Below are 10,600 nucleotides of genomic sequence, written 5' to 3' on the forward strand. Positions count from 1 at the left end.
TTGCTGTACGAGCTTCCGTTTCCGAGATATTTGACAAAAACCGTACAGATATGAAAAATTATGTGGTTCAAACGGCTATAAGTTTTGAATCGAAAGTCGTAGAGCCTCGCAGATGGGCTCATTCGATTCCTCATCAAATTCTACAGTTAGCATTCCCCGAAGGTAAATTTGCTGTACGAGCTTCCGTTTCCGAGATATTTGACAAAAACCGTACAGATATGAAAAATTATGTGGTTCAAACGGCTATAAGTTTTGAATCGAAAGTCGTAGAGCCTCGCAGATGGGCTCATTCGATTCCTCATCAAATTCTACAGTTAGCATTCCCCGAAGGTAAATTTGCTGTACGAGCTTCCGTTTCCGAGATATTTGACAAAAACCGTACAGATTTGAAAAATGATGTGTCAAATGTCCTTGAAATCGGACAAAAACCGTACAGATATGAAAAATTATGTGGTTCAATCGGCTACATTTTGAATCGAAAGTCGTAGAGCCTCGCAGATGGGCTCATTCGATTCCTCATCAAATTCTACAGTTAGCATTCCCCAAAGGTAAATTTGCTGTACGAGCTTCCGTTTCCGAGATATTTGACAAAAACCGTACAGATATGAAAAATGATGTGGTTCAAACGGCTATAACTTTTGAATCGAAAGTCGTAGAGCCTCGCAGATGGGCTCATTCTACTCCTCATCAAATTCTACAGTTAGCATTCCCCAAAGGTAAATTTGCTGTACGAGCTTCCGTTTCCGAGATATTTGACAAAAACCGTACAGATTTGAAAAATGATGTGTCAAATGTCCTTGAAATCGGACAAAAACCGTACAGATATGAAAAATTATGTGGTTCAATCGGCTACATTTTGAATCGAAAGTCGTAGAGCCTCGCAGATGGGCTCATTCGATTCCTCATCAAATTCTACAGTTAGCATTCCCCAAAGGTAAATTTGCTGTACGAGCTTCCGTTTCCGAGATATTTGACAAAAACCGTACAGATATGAAAAATTATGTGGTTCAAACGGCTATAACTTTTGAATCGAAAGTCGTAGAGCCTCGCAGATGGGCTCATTCGATTCCTCATCAAATTCTACAGTTAGCATTCCCCAAAGGTAAATTTGCTGTACGAGCTTCCGTTTCCGAGATATTTGACAAAAACCGTACAGATATGAAAAATGATGTGGTTCAAACGGCTATAACTTTTGAATCGAAAGTCGTAGAGCCTCGCAGATGGGCTCATTCTACTCCTCATCAAATTCTACAGTTAGCATTCCCCAAAGGTAAATTTGCTGTACGAGCTTCCGTTTCCGAGATATTTGACAAAAACCGTACAGATTTGAAAAATGATGTGTCAAATGTCCTTGAAATCGGACAAAAACCGTACAGATATGAAAAATTATGTGGTTCAATCGGCTACATTTTGAATCGAAAGTCGTAGAGCCTCGCAGATGGGCTCATTCGATTCCTCATCAAATTCTACAGTTAGCATTCCCCGAAGGTAAATTTGCTGTACGAGCTTCCGTTTCCGAGATATTTGACAAAAACCGTACAGATATGAAAAATTATGTGTCAAATGTCCTTGAAATCGGACAAAAACCGTACAGATATGAAAAATTATGTGGTTCAATCGGCTACATTTTGAATCGAAAGTCGTAGAGCCTCGCAGATGGGCTCATTCGATTCCTCATCAAATTCTACAGTTAGCATTCCCCGAAGGTAAATTTGCTGTACGAGCTTTCGTTTCCGAGATATTTGACAAAAACCGTACAGATATGAAAAATTATGTGGTTCAAACGGCTATAACTTTTGAATCGAAAGTCGTAGAGCCTCGCAGATGGGCTCATTCGATTCCTCATCAAATTCTACAGTTAGCATTCCCCGAAGGTAAATTTGCTGTACGAGCTTCCGTTTCCGAGATATTTGACAAAAACCGTACAGATATGAAAAATTATGTGGTTCAAACGGCTATAAGTTTTGAATCGAAAGTCGTAGAGCCTCGCAGATGGGCTCATTCTACTCCTCATCAAATTCTACAGTTAGCATTCCCCAAAGGTAAATTTGCTGTACGAGCTTCCGTTTCCGAGATATTTGACAAAAACCGTACAGATTTGAAAAATGATGTGTCAAATGTCCTTGAAATCGGACAAAAACCGTACAGATATGAAAAATTATGTGGTTCAATCGGCTACATTTTGAATCGAATGTCGTAGAGCCTCGCAGATTGGCTCATTCGATTCCTCATCAAATTCTACAGTTAGCATTCCCCGAAGGTAAATTTGCTGTACGAGCTTCCGTTTCCGAGATATTTGACAAAAACCGTACAGATATGAAAAATTATGTGGTTCAAACGGCTATAAGTTTTGAATCGAAAGTCGTAGAGCCTCGCAGATGGGCTCATTCTACTCCTCATCAAATTCTACAGTTAGCATTCCCCAAAGGTAAATTTGCTGTACGAGCTTCCGTTTCCGAGATATTTGACAAAAACCGTACAGATTTGAAAAATGATGTGTCAAATGTCCTTGAAATCGGACAAAAACCGTACAGATATGAAAAATTATGTGGTTCAATCGGCTACATTTTGAATCGAAAGTCGTAGAGCCTCGCAGATGGGCTCATTCGATTCCTCATCAAATTCTACAGTTAGCATTCCCCAAAGGTAAATTTGCTGTACGAGCTTCCGTTTCCGAGATATTTGACAAAAACCGTACAGATATGAAAAATTATGTGGTTCAAACGGCTATAACTTTTGAATCGAAAGTCGTAGAGCCTCGCAGATGGGCTCATTCGATTCCTCATCAAATTCTACAGTTAGCATTCCCCAAAGGTAAATTTGCTGTACGAGCTTCCGTTTCCGAGATATTTGACAAAAACCGTACAGATATGAAAAATTATGTGGTTCAAACGGCTATAAGTTTTGAATCGAAAGTCGTAGAGCCTCGCAGATGGGCTCATTCGATTCCTCATCAAATTCTACAGTTAGCATTCCCCGAAGGTAAATTTGCTGTACGAGCTTCCGTTTCCGAGATATTTGACAAAAACCGTACAGATTTGAAAAATGATGTGTCAAATGTCCTTGAAATCGGACAAAAAACGTACAGATATGAAAAATTATGTGGTTCAATCGGCTACATTTTGAATCGAAAGTCGTAGAGCCTCGCAGATGGGCTCATTCGATTCCTCATCAAATTCTACAGTTAGCATTCCCCAAAGGTAAATTTGCTGTACGAGCTTCCGTTTCCGAGATATTTGACAAAAACCGTACAGATATGAAAAATTATGTGGTTCAAACGGCTATAACTTTTGAATCGAAAGTCGTAGAGCCTCGCAGATGGGCTCATTCGATTCCTCATCAAATTCTACAGTTAGCATTCCCCAAAGGTAAATTTGCTGTACGAGCTTCCGTTTCCGAGATATTTGACAAAAACCGTACAGATATGAAAAATTATGTGGTTCAAACGGCTATAAGTTTTGAATCGAAAGTCGTAGAGCCTCGCAGATGGGCTCATTCGATTCCTCATCAAATTCTACAGTTAGCATTCCCCGAAGGTAAATTTGCTGTACGAGCTTCCGTTTCCGAGATATTTGACAAAAACCGTACAGATTTGAAAAATGATGTGTCAAATGTCCTTGAAATCGGACAAAAAACGTACAGATATGAAAAATTATGTGGTTCAATCGGCTACATTTTGAATCGAAAGTCGTAGAGCCTCGCAGATGGGCTCATTCGATTCCTCATCAAATTCTACAGTTAGCATTCCCCAAAGGTAAATTTGCTGTACGAGCTTCCGTTTCCGAGATATTTGACAAAAACCGTACAGATATGAAAAATTATGTGGTTCAAACGGCTATAAGTTTTGAATCGAAAGTCGTAGAGCCTCGCAGATGGGCTCATTCGATTCCTCATCAAATTCTACAGTTAGCATTCCCCGAAGGTAAATTTGCTGTACGAGCTTCCGTTTCCGAGATATTTGACAAAAACCGTACAGATTTGAAAAATGATGTGTCAAATGTCCTTGAAATCGGACAAAAAACGTACAGATATGAAAAATTATGTGGTTCAATCGGCTACATTTTGAATCGAAAGTCGTAGAGCCTCGCAGATGGGCTCATTCGATTCCTCATCAAATTCTACAGTTAGCATTCCCCAAAGGTAAATTTGCTGTACGAGCTTCCGTTTCCGAGATATTTGACAAAAACCGTACAGATATGAAAAATTATGTGGTTCAAACGGCTATAACTTTTGAATCGAAAGTCGTAGAGCCTCGCAGATGGGCTCATTCGATTCCTCATCAAATTCTACAGTTAGCATTCCCCAAAGCTAAATTTGCTGTACGAGCTTCCGTTTCCGAGATATTTGACAAAAACCGTACAGATATGAAAAATGATGTGGTTCAAACGGCTATAACTTTTGAATCGAAAGTCGTAGAGCCTCGCAGATGGGCTCATTCTACTCCTCATCAAATTCTACAGTTAGCATTCCCCAAAGGTAAATTTGCTGTACGAGCTTCCGTTTCCGAGATATTTGACAAAAACCGTACAGATTTGAAAAATGATGTGTCAAATGTCCTTGAAATCGGACAAAAACCGTACAGATATGAAAAATTATGTGGTTCAATCGGCTACATTTTGAATCGAAAGTCGTAGAGCCTCGCAGATGGGCTCATTCGATTCCTCATCAAATTCTACAGTTAGCATTCCCCGAAGGTAAATTTGCTGTACGAGCTTCCGTTTCCGAGATATTTGACAAAAACCGTACAGATATGAAAAATTATGTGGTTCAAACGGCTATAAGTTTTGAATCGAAAGTCGTAGAGCCTCGCAGATGGGCTCATTCGATTCCTCATCAAATTCTACAGTTAGCATTCCCCGAAGGTAAATTTGCTGTACGAGCTTCCGTTTCCGAGATATTTGACAAAAACCGTACAGATATGAAAAATTATGTGGTTCAAACGGCTATAAGTTTTGAATCGAAAGTCGTAGAGCCTCGCAGATGGGCTCATTCGATTCCTCATCAAATTCTACAGTTAGCATTCCCCGAAGGTAAATTTGCTGTACGAGCTTCCGTTTCCGAGATATTTGACAAAAACCGTACAGATTTGAAAAATGATGTGTCAAATGTCCTTGAAATCGGACAAAAAACGTACAGATATGAAAAATTATGTGGTTCAATCGGCTACATTTTGAATCGAAAGTCGTAGAGCCTCGCAGATGGGCTCATTCGATTCCTCATCAAATTCTACAGTTAGCATTCCCCAAAGGTAAATTTGCTGTACGAGCTTCCGTTTCCGAGATATTTGACAAAAACCGTACAGATATGAAAAATTATGTGGTTCAAACGGCTATAACTTTTGAATCGAAAGTCGTAGAGCCTCGCAGATGGGCTCATTCGTTTCCTCATCAAATTCTACAGTTAGCATTCCCCAAAGGTAAATTTGCTGTACGAGCTTCCGTTTCCGAGATATTTGACAAAAACCGTACAGATATGAAAAATGATGTGGTTCAAACGGCTATAACTTTTGAATCGAAAGTCGTAGAGCCTCGCAGATGGGCTCATTCTACTCCTCATCAAATTCTACAGTTAGCATTCCCCAAAGGTAAATTTGCTGTACGAGCTTCCGTTTCCGAGATATTTGACAAAAACCGTACAGATTTGAAAAATGATGTGTCAAATGTCCTTGAAATCGGACAAAAACCGTACAGATATGAAAAATTATGTGGTTCAATCGGCTACATTTTGAATCGAATGTCGTAGAGCCTCGCAGATTGGCTCATTCGATTCCTCATCAAATTCTACAGTTAGCATTCCCCGAAGGTAAATTTGCTGTACGAGCTTCCGTTTCCGAGATATTTGACAAAAACCGTACAGATATGAAAAATTATGTGGTTCAAACGGCTATAAGTTTTGAATCGAAAGTCGTAGAGCCTCGCAGATGGGCTCATTCTACTCCTCATCAAATTCTACAGTTAGCATTCCCCAAAGGTAAATTTGCTGTACGAGCTTCCGTTTCCGAGATATTTGACAAAAACCGTACAGATTTGAAAAATGATGTGTCAAATGTCCTTGAAATCGGACAAAAACCGTACAGATATGAAAAATTATGTGGTTCAATCGGCTACATTTTGAATCGAAAGTCGTAGAGCCTCGCAGATGGGCTCATTCGATTCCTCATCAAATTCTACAGTTAGCATTCCCCGAAGGTAAATTTGCTGTACGAGCTTCCGTTTCCGAGATATTTGACAAAAACCGTACAGATATGAAAAATTATGTGTCAAATGTCCTTGAAATCGGACAAAAACCGTACAGATATGAAAAATTATGTGGTTCAATCGGCTACATTTTGAATCGAAAGTCGTAGAGCCTCGCAGATGGGCTCATTCGATTCCTCATCAAATTCTACAGTTAGCATTCCCCGAAGGTAAATTTGCTGTACGAGCTTTCGTTTCCGAGATATTTGACAAAAACCGTACAGATATGAAAAATTATGTGGTTCAAACGGCTATAACTTTTGAATCGAAAGTCGTAGAGCCTCGCAGATGGGCTCATTCGATTCCTCATCAAATTCTACAGTTAGCATTCCCCGAAGGTAAATTTGCTGTACGAGCTTCCGTTTCCGAGATATTTGACAAAAACCGTACAGATATGAAAAATTATGTGGTTCAAACGGCTATAAGTTTTGAATCGAAAGTCGTAGAGCCTCGCAGATGGGCTCATTCTACTCCTCATCAAATTCTACAGTTAGCATTCCCCAAAGGTAAATTTGCTGTACGAGCTTCCGTTTCCGAGATATTTGACAAAAACCGTACAGATTTGAAAAATGATGTGTCAAATGTCCTTGAAATCGGACAAAAACCGTACAGATATGAAAAATTATGTGGTTCAATCGGCTACATTTTGAATCGAAAGTCGTAGAGCCTCGCAGATGGGCTCATTCGATTCCTCATCAAATTCTACAGTTAGCATTCCCCGAAGGTAAATTTGCTGTACGAGCTTCCGTTTCCGAGATATTTGACAAAAACCGTACAGATATGAAAAATTATGTGGTTCAAACGGCTATAAGTTTTGAATCGAAAGTCGTAGAGCCTCGCAGATGGGCTCATTCTACTCCTCATCAAATTCTACAGTTAGCATTCCCCAAAGGTAAATTTGCTGTACGAGCTTCCGTTTCCGAGATATTTGACAAAAACCGTACAGATTTGAAAAATGATGTGTCAAATGTCCTTGAAATCGGACAAAAACCGTACAGATATGAAAAATTATGTGGTTCAATCGGCTACATTTTGAATCGAAAGTCGTAGAGCCTCGCAGATGGGCTCATTCGATTCCTCATCAAATTCTACAGTTAGCATTCCCCGAAGGTAAATTTGCTGTACGAGCTTCCGTTTCCGAGATATTTGACAAAAACCGTACAGATATGAAAAATTATGTGGTTCAAACGGCTATAAGTTTTGAATCGAAAGTCGTAGAGCCTCGCAGATGGGCTCATTCTACTCCTCATCAAATTCTACAGTTAGCATTCCCCAAAGGTAAATTTGCTGTACGAGCTTCCGTTTCCGAGATATTTGACAAAAACCGTACAGATTTGAAAAATGATGTGTCAAATGTCCTTGAAATCGGACAAAAACCGTACAGATATGAAAAATTATGTGGTTCAATCGGCTACATTTTGAATCGAAAGTCGTAGAGCCTCGCAGATGGGCTCATTCGATTCCTCATCAAATTCTACAGTTAGCATTCCCCGAAGGTAAATTTGCTGTACGAGCTTCCGTTTCCGAGATATTTGACAAAAACCGTACAGATTTGAAAAATGATGTGTCAAATGTCCTTGAAATCGGACAAAAAACGTACAGATATGAAAAATTATGTGGTTCAATCGGCTACATTTTGAATCGAAAGTCGTAGAGCCTCGCAGATGGGCTCATTCGATTCCTCATCAAATTCTACAGTTAGCATTCCCCAAAGGTAAATTTGCTGTACGAGCTTCCGTTTCCGAGATATTTGACAAAAACCGTACAGATATGAAAAATTATGTGGTTCAAACGGCTATAAGTTTTGAATCGAAAGTCGTAGAGCCTCGCAGATGGGCTCATTCGATTCCTCATCAAATTCTACAGTTAGCATTCCCCGAAGGTAAATTTGCTGTACGAGCTTCCGTTTCCGAGATATTTGACAAAAACCGTACAGATTTGAAAAATGATGTGTCAAATGTCCTTGAAATCGGACAAAAAACGTACAGATATGAAAAATTATGTGGTTCAATCGGCTACATTTTGAATCGAAAGTCGTAGAGCCTCGCAGATGGGCTCATTCGATTCCTCATCAAATTCTACAGTTAGCATTCCCCAAAGGTAAATTTGCTGTACGAGCTTCCGTTTCCGAGATATTTGACAAAAACCGTACAGATATGAAAAATTATGTGGTTCAAACGGCTATAACTTTTGAATCGAAAGTCGTAGAGCCTCGCAGATGGGCTCATTCGATTCCTCATCAAATTCTACAGTTAGCATTCCCCGAAGGTAAATTTGCTGTACGAGCTTCCGTTTCCGAGATATTTGACAAAAACCGTACAGATATGAAAAATTATGTGGTTCAAACGGCTATAAGTTTTGAATCGAAAGTCGTAGAGCCTCGCAGATGGGCTCATTCGATTCCTCATCAAATTCTACAGTTAGCATTCCCCGAAGGTAAATTTGCTGTACGAGCTTCCGTTTCCGAGATATTTGACAAAAACCGTACAGATTTGAAAAATGATGTGTCAAATGTCCTTGAAATCGGACAAAAAACGTACAGATATGAAAAATTATGTGGTTCAATCGGCTACATTTTGAATCGAAAGTCGTAGAGCCTCGCAGATGGGCTCATTCGATTCCTCATCAAATTCTACAGTTAGCATTCCCCAAAGGTAAATTTGCTGTACGAGCTTCCGTTTCCGAGATATTTGACAAAAACCGTACAGATATGAAAAATTATGTGGTTCAAACGGCTATAACTTTTGAATCGAAAGTCGTAGAGCCTCGCAGATGGGCTCATTCGATTCCTCATCAAATTCTACAGTTAGCATTCCCCAAAGGTAAATTTGCTGTACGAGCTTCCGTTTCCGAGATATTTGACAAAAACCGTACAGATATGAAAAATGATGTGGTTCAAACGGCTATAACTTTTGAATCGAAAGTCGTAGAGCCTCGCAGATGGGCTCATTCTACTCCTCATCAAATTCTACAGTTAGCATTCCCCAAAGGTAAATTTGCTGTACGAGCTTCCGTTTCCGAGATATTTGACAAAAACCGTACAGATTTGAAAAATGATGTGTCAAATGTCCTTGAAATCGGACAAAAACCGTACAGATATGAAAAATTATGTGGTTCAATCGGCTACATTTTGAATCGAAAGTCGTAGAGCCTCGCAGATGGGCTCATTCGATTCCTCATCAAATTCTACAGTTAGCATTCCCCGAAGGTAAATTTGCTGTACGAGCTTCCGTTTCCGAGATATTTGACAAAAACCGTACAGATATGAAAAATTATGTGGTTCAAACGGCTATAAGTTTTGAATCGAAAGTCGTAGAGCCTCGCAGATGGGCTCATTCGATTCCTCATCAAATTCTACAGTTAGCATTCCCCGAAGGTAAATTTGCTGTACGAGCTTCCGTTTCCGAGATATTTGACAAAAACCGTACAGATATGAAAAATTATGTGGTTCAAACGGCTATAAGTTTTGAATCGAAAGTCGTAGAGCCTCGCAGATGGGCTCATTCGATTCCTCATCAAATTCTACAGTTAGCATTCCCCGAAGGTAAATTTGCTGTACGAGCTTCCGTTTCCGAGATATTTGACAAAAACCGTACAGATTTGAAAAATGATGTGTCAAATGTCCTTGAAATCGGACAAAAAACGTACAGATATGAAAAATTATGTGGTTCAATCGGCTACATTTTGAATCGAAAGTCGTAGAGCCTCGCAGATGGGCTCATTCGATTCCTCATCAAATTCTACAGTTAGCATTCCCCAAAGGTAAATTTGCTGTACGAGCTTCCGTTTCCGAGATATTTGACAAAAACCGTACAGATATGAAAAATTATGTGGTTCAAACGGCTATAACTTTTGAATCGAAAGTCGTAGAGCCTCGCAGATGGGCTCATTCGTTTCCTCATCAAATTCTACAGTTAGCATTCCCCAAAGGTAAATTTGCTGTACGAGCTTCCGTTTCCGAGATATTTGACAAAAACCGTACAGATATGAAAAATGATGTGGTTCAAACGGCTATAACTTTTGAATCGAAAGTCGTAGAGCCTCGCAGATGGGCTCATTCTACTCCTCATCAAATTCTACAGTTAGCATTCCCCAAAGGTAAATTTGCTGTACGAGCTTCCGTTTCCGAGATATTTGACAAAAACCGTACAGATATGAAAAATGATGTGGTTCAAACGGCTATAACTTTTGAATCGAAAGTCGTAGAGCCTCGCAGATGGGCTCATTCTACTCCTCATCAAATTCTACAGTTAGCATTCCCCAAAGGTAAATTTGCTGTACGAGCTTCCGTTTCCGAGATATTTGACAAAAACCGTACAGATTTGAAAAATGATGTGTCAAATGTCCTTGAAATCGGACAAAAA

Source organism: Borostomias antarcticus (assembly GCF_949987555.1).
Source record: "Borostomias antarcticus genome assembly, contig: scaffold_64, whole genome shotgun sequence".
NCBI lineage: Eukaryota > Metazoa > Chordata > Actinopteri > Stomiiformes > Stomiidae > Borostomias > Borostomias antarcticus.